At 53.0% G+C, this 5,000-nt stretch overlaps 1 non-coding gene across 1 annotated transcript in view; it reads right to left on the bottom strand.

Annotated features, from left to right (window-relative positions):
* LOC126430927 (small subunit ribosomal RNA) overlaps nucleotides 1-1,353 on the bottom strand; it is a 1,909-nt gene extending 556 nt beyond the window's left edge. The window contains exon 1 of the ribosomal RNA XR_007577426.1: nucleotides 1-1,353. This exon is cut by the window's left edge and continues 556 nt beyond it. This is a non-coding gene — a ribosomal RNA (small subunit ribosomal RNA).
* Nucleotides 1,354-5,000: the final 3,647 nt, after the last annotated feature.

Below are 5,000 nucleotides of genomic sequence, written 5' to 3'. Positions count from 1 at the left end.
CAAGAAAGAGCTATCAATCTGTCAATCCTTCCGGTGTCCGGGCCTGGTGAGGTTTCCCGTGTTGAGTCAAATTAAGCCGCAGGCTCCACTCCTGGTGGTGCCCTTCCGTCAATTCCTTTAAGTTTCAGCTTTGCAACCATACTTCCCCCGGAACCCAAAAGCTTTGGTTTCCCGGAGGCTGCCCGCCGAGTCATCGGAGGAACTGCGGCGGATCGCTGGCTGGCATCGTTTATGGTTAGAACTAGGGCGGTATCTGATCGCCTTCGAACCTCTAACTTTCGTTCTTGATTAATGAAAACATACTTGGCAAATGCTTTCGCTTCTGTTCGTCTTGCGACGATCCAAGAATTTCACCTCTAACGTCGCAATACGAATGCCCCCGCCTGTCCCTATTAATCATTACCTCGGGTTCCGAAAACCAACAAAATAGAACCGAGGTCCTATTCCATTATTCCATGCACACAGTATTCAGGCGGGCTTGCCTGCTTTAAGCACTCTAATTTGTTCAAAGTAAACGTGCCGGCCCACCGAGACACTCAATAAAGAGCACCCTGGTAGGATTTCAACGGGGTCCGCCTCGGGACGCACGAGCACGCACGAGGCGGTCGCACGCCTTCGGCTCGCCCCACCGGCAGGACGTCCCACGATACATGCCAGTTAAACACCGACGGGCGGTGAACCAACAGCGTGGGACACAAATCCAACTACGAGCTTTTTAACCGCAACAACTTTAATATACGCTATTGGAGCTGGAATTACCGCGGCTGCTGGCACCAGACTTGCCCTCCAATAGATACTCGTTAAAGGATTTAAAGTGTACTCATTCCGATTACGGGGCCTCGGATGAGTCCCGTATCGTTATTTTTCGTCACTACCTCCCCGTGCCGGGAGTGGGTAATTTGCGCGCCTGCTGCCTTCCTTGGATGTGGTAGCCGTTTCTCAGGCTCCCTCTCCGGAATCGAACCCTGATTCCCCGTTACCCGTTACAACCATGGTAGGCGCAGAACCTACCATCGACAGTTGATAAGGCAGACATTTGAAAGATGCGTCGCCGGTACGAGGACCGTGCGATCAGCCCTAAGTTATTCAGAGTCACCAAGGCAAACGGACCGGACGAGCCGACCGATTGGTTTTGATCTAATAAAAGCGTCCCTTCCATCTCTGGTCGGGACTCTGTTTGCATGTATTAGCTCTAGAATTACCACAGTTATCCAAGTAACGTGGGTACGATCTAAGGAACCATAACTGATTTAATGAGCCATTCGCGGTTTCACCTTAATGCGGCTTGTACTGAGACATGCATGGCTTAATCTTTGAGACAAGCATATGACTACTGGCAGGATCAACCAGGGAGCTGCGTCAACTAGAGCTGAGCAGCCGGCCGCCCGGGAGTGTGTCCCGGGGGCCCGCGCGAACACGCAAGCGTCCGCTCAATTATTCTGCAAACAGGAGGAGGCTGAGCTCCCCTGCACAACACACCTCGAAACCCTCTCAGGTCCCGGCGGCGCGCAGCGCCGTCCTAAGTACTTGGTCGGGTTCGAGAGAGGCGCAATCGCCCGGAGTTAGGCGAGTAGACGCTTTAGGTGCGACCACCCGTGCTCCCAACTGAGCTTGCCGCTGCCGACAGAGGCCCGGGAGCGTGCTGTCGTGGCATTGCCGGCGGGAGACAACACGCGCCACCTACGGTGACCGGCAGCTCCAACGCCAGCGCCACAGAAGGACAAAAGCCCTACTTGGGTGCCGAAGCGAACTCTCCCAGCACAGCGCACGCGCCAACACGTCCGCACAGCTGCGATACAAACCACCTGCGAGAACCGCTGGGGCGACCGAGCAGCAGACGGCGTCGCGGCGCCGAGCGCCGGGCGGCGGCGCATCCTCAGCGCACAAAGTCCTCAATCGGACCAGCACACTGCAGATGGCCACCGCGCTTCGCACCGGGCCCGCGAGGACCTACTTTGGCCGCAAGGCGCCGCGAGCAGGGGGCGCCGGCGCGCAGCTGCGCCGCCTGCCGCGTCCGTCGGCCGGCGCGCCTGCCACCGGCCGCCCCCACCAGCCGGCTGTAGCGCGTGCGCCCACGCACCGCGCTGCCAGCACGCCGGGCGGCCCCCCCTCACCGGCCGGGGACGGTCCCACCCAGCCACCGCCGCGTATCGCCTCACACCCAGATCCCCCTTTCACGTTCGTGGGCATGGTGGGTCCCCTTTCACGTTCGTGGGCATGGTGGGTATCCCTGAAACAACCGGTTAATAGCTCGACCGATCGTCGCCAACACTGATTCACCTCTAGCGAGAACAACCGCACCACAACGGGTTACCGGTTGTTCATTTGCGTAACGTCACCAGCAAACGTACACGTCCATCGCCATTTGCAACGAGTATTGCATGCCTGTGTCAGGTGTCACAACACACTACGTCTGCCCACATAGACGCAACAACATGTGCACGCCTAGAGAACACGTGGAAGGTAGACCCCGTACGTATGCGGTGTCCATTGCGCGAACGACTGTCAGCCCGCCTCTGCAGCATGTCGCAGATGTGGAACGCGGTGCAACATGCTATCACGGTGTGTGAGAAGAGACGACTACGTCCGAATACACGCTCCACTACATCAACAGACTGCTCATGCTGATCGCCATCCAGGGCGTCCGTTCCTCCCACACGTCTGTATGGCGTACCACACTGCAATCCAGCTCTTATAGGGAGACGACACGTAGCTGCGTGCACAATATTTGGACTGTATGGTCCGCCGTTGCTAGGCGCTGTCGTCATACGGTCACATGGGCCACGATGTATCATTCAGTACATACGGAGCAATGTGCAGTACAGTTTGTGGGTTTTGCGTACATCGGCGGACAGGTGACAGGCCGTACCACAACGTAGGCTGAGTACGTCGGCATGCGAAGGGCATTGAACATGCAAACTTCTCACCGACCAGCTTGCGAAGGCAGGGGGGAAGGGGGGGGGGGCATGTACGTCCTGCTGCTATCCACACTACAGTGTATAGCAGGAGCATGTGGAAAGTCAGCAACACCTGCAAGGTGTTTAACATGACGCGATACACAGGGGACCGGGCAGTGCGAGTAGCGAACTATATTGCGAGGGTTGCGGTTAGGCAACACTACACTACTTTAACGGGTTGCATAACAATTACAGAGCAGGTTCAGCGACAACGTGCGTCAGGTTAAGGCGCAATATAGTTTAGGTTACGGCGCACTTTAGGTTAGGTTAAGGCACATTATAGGTTAGGTTAAGGCACAACATGGGTTACGTTAAGGCACAACATGGGTTACGTTAAGGCACAACATGGGTTAGGTTAAGGCACAACATGGGTTAGGTTAAGGCACAACATGGGTTAGGTTAAGGCACAACATGGGTTAGGTTAAGGCACAACATGGGTTAGGTTAAGGCACAACATGGGTTAGGTTAAGGCACAACATGGGTTAGGTTAAGGCACAACATGGGTTAGGTTAAGGCACAACATGGGTTAGGTTAAGGCACAACATGGGTTAGGTTAAGGCACAACATGGGTTAGGTTAAGGCACAACATGGGTTAGGTTAAGGCACAACATGGGTTAGGTTAAGGCACAACATGGGTTAGGTTAAGGCACAACATGGGTTAGGTTAAGGCACAACATGGGTTAGGTTAAGGCACAACATGGGTTAGGTTAAGGCACAACATGGGTTAGGTTAAGGCACAACATGGGTTAGGTTAAGGCACAACATGGGTTAGGTTAAGGCACAACATGGGTTAGGTTAAGGCACAACATGGGTTAGGTTAAGGCACAACATGGGTTAGGTTAAGGCACAACATGGGTTAGGTTAAGGCACAACATGGGTTAGGTTAAGGCACAACATGGGTTAGGTTAAGGCACAACATGGGTTAGGTTAAGGCACAACATGGGTTAGGTTAAGGCACAACATGGGTTAGGTTAAGGCACAACATGGGTTAGGTTAAGGCACAACATGGGTTAGGTTAAGGCACAACATGGGTTAGGTTAAGGCACAACATGGGTTAGGTTAAGGCACAACATGGGTTAGGTTAAGGCACAACATGGGTTAGGTTAAGGCACAACATGGGTTAGGTTAAGGCACAACATGGGTTAGGTTAAGGCACAACATGGGTTAGGTTAAGGCACAACATGGGTTAGGTTAAGGCACACCATGGGTTAGGTTAAGGCACACCATGGGTTAGGTTAAGGCACACCATGGGTTAGGTTAAGGCACAACATGGGTTAGGTTAAGGCACAACATGGGTTAGGTTAAGGCACAACATGGGTTAGGTTAAGGCACAACATGGGTTAGGTTAAGGCACAACATGGGTTAGGTTAAGGCACAACGTAGGTTAGGTTAAGGCACAACGTGGGTTAGGTTAAGGCACAACGTGGGTTAGGTTAAGGCACAACGTGGGTTAGGTTAAGGCACAACGTGGGTTAGGTTAAGGCACAACATGGGTTAGGTTAAGGCACACCATGGGTTAGGTTAAGGCACAACATGGGTTAGGTTAAGGCACAACATGGGTTAGGTTAAGGCACAACATGGGTTAGGTTAAGGCACAACATGGGTTAGGTTAAGGCACAACATGGGTTAGGTTAAGGCACAACATGGGTTAGGTTAAGGCACAACATGGGTTAGGTTAAGGCACAACGTAGGTTAGGTTAAGGCACAACGTGGGTTAGGTTAAGGCACAACATGGGTTAGGTTAAGGCACAACATGGGTTAGGTTAAGGCACAACATGGGTTAGGTTAAGGCACAACATGGGTTAGGTTAAGGCACAACATGGGTTAGGTTAAGGCACAACATGGGTTAGGTTACGGCACAACATGGGTTACGTTACGGCACAACATGGGTTACGTTACGGCACAACATGGGTTACGTTACGGCACAACATGGGTTACGTTACGGCACAACATGGGTTACGTTACGGCACAAATTAGGTTAGGTTACGGCACAAATTAGGTTAGGTTAAGGCACAAATTAGGTTAGGTTAAGGCACAAATTAG

Source organism: Schistocerca serialis, unplaced genomic scaffold, assembly GCF_023864345.2.
Source record: "Schistocerca serialis cubense isolate TAMUIC-IGC-003099 unplaced genomic scaffold, iqSchSeri2.2 HiC_scaffold_1069, whole genome shotgun sequence".
Lineage (NCBI taxonomy): Eukaryota > Metazoa > Arthropoda > Insecta > Orthoptera > Acrididae > Schistocerca > Schistocerca serialis.
The sequence above is the reverse complement of the archived record's forward strand: the minus strand, read 5'-3'. Positions and strand labels throughout refer to the sequence as shown.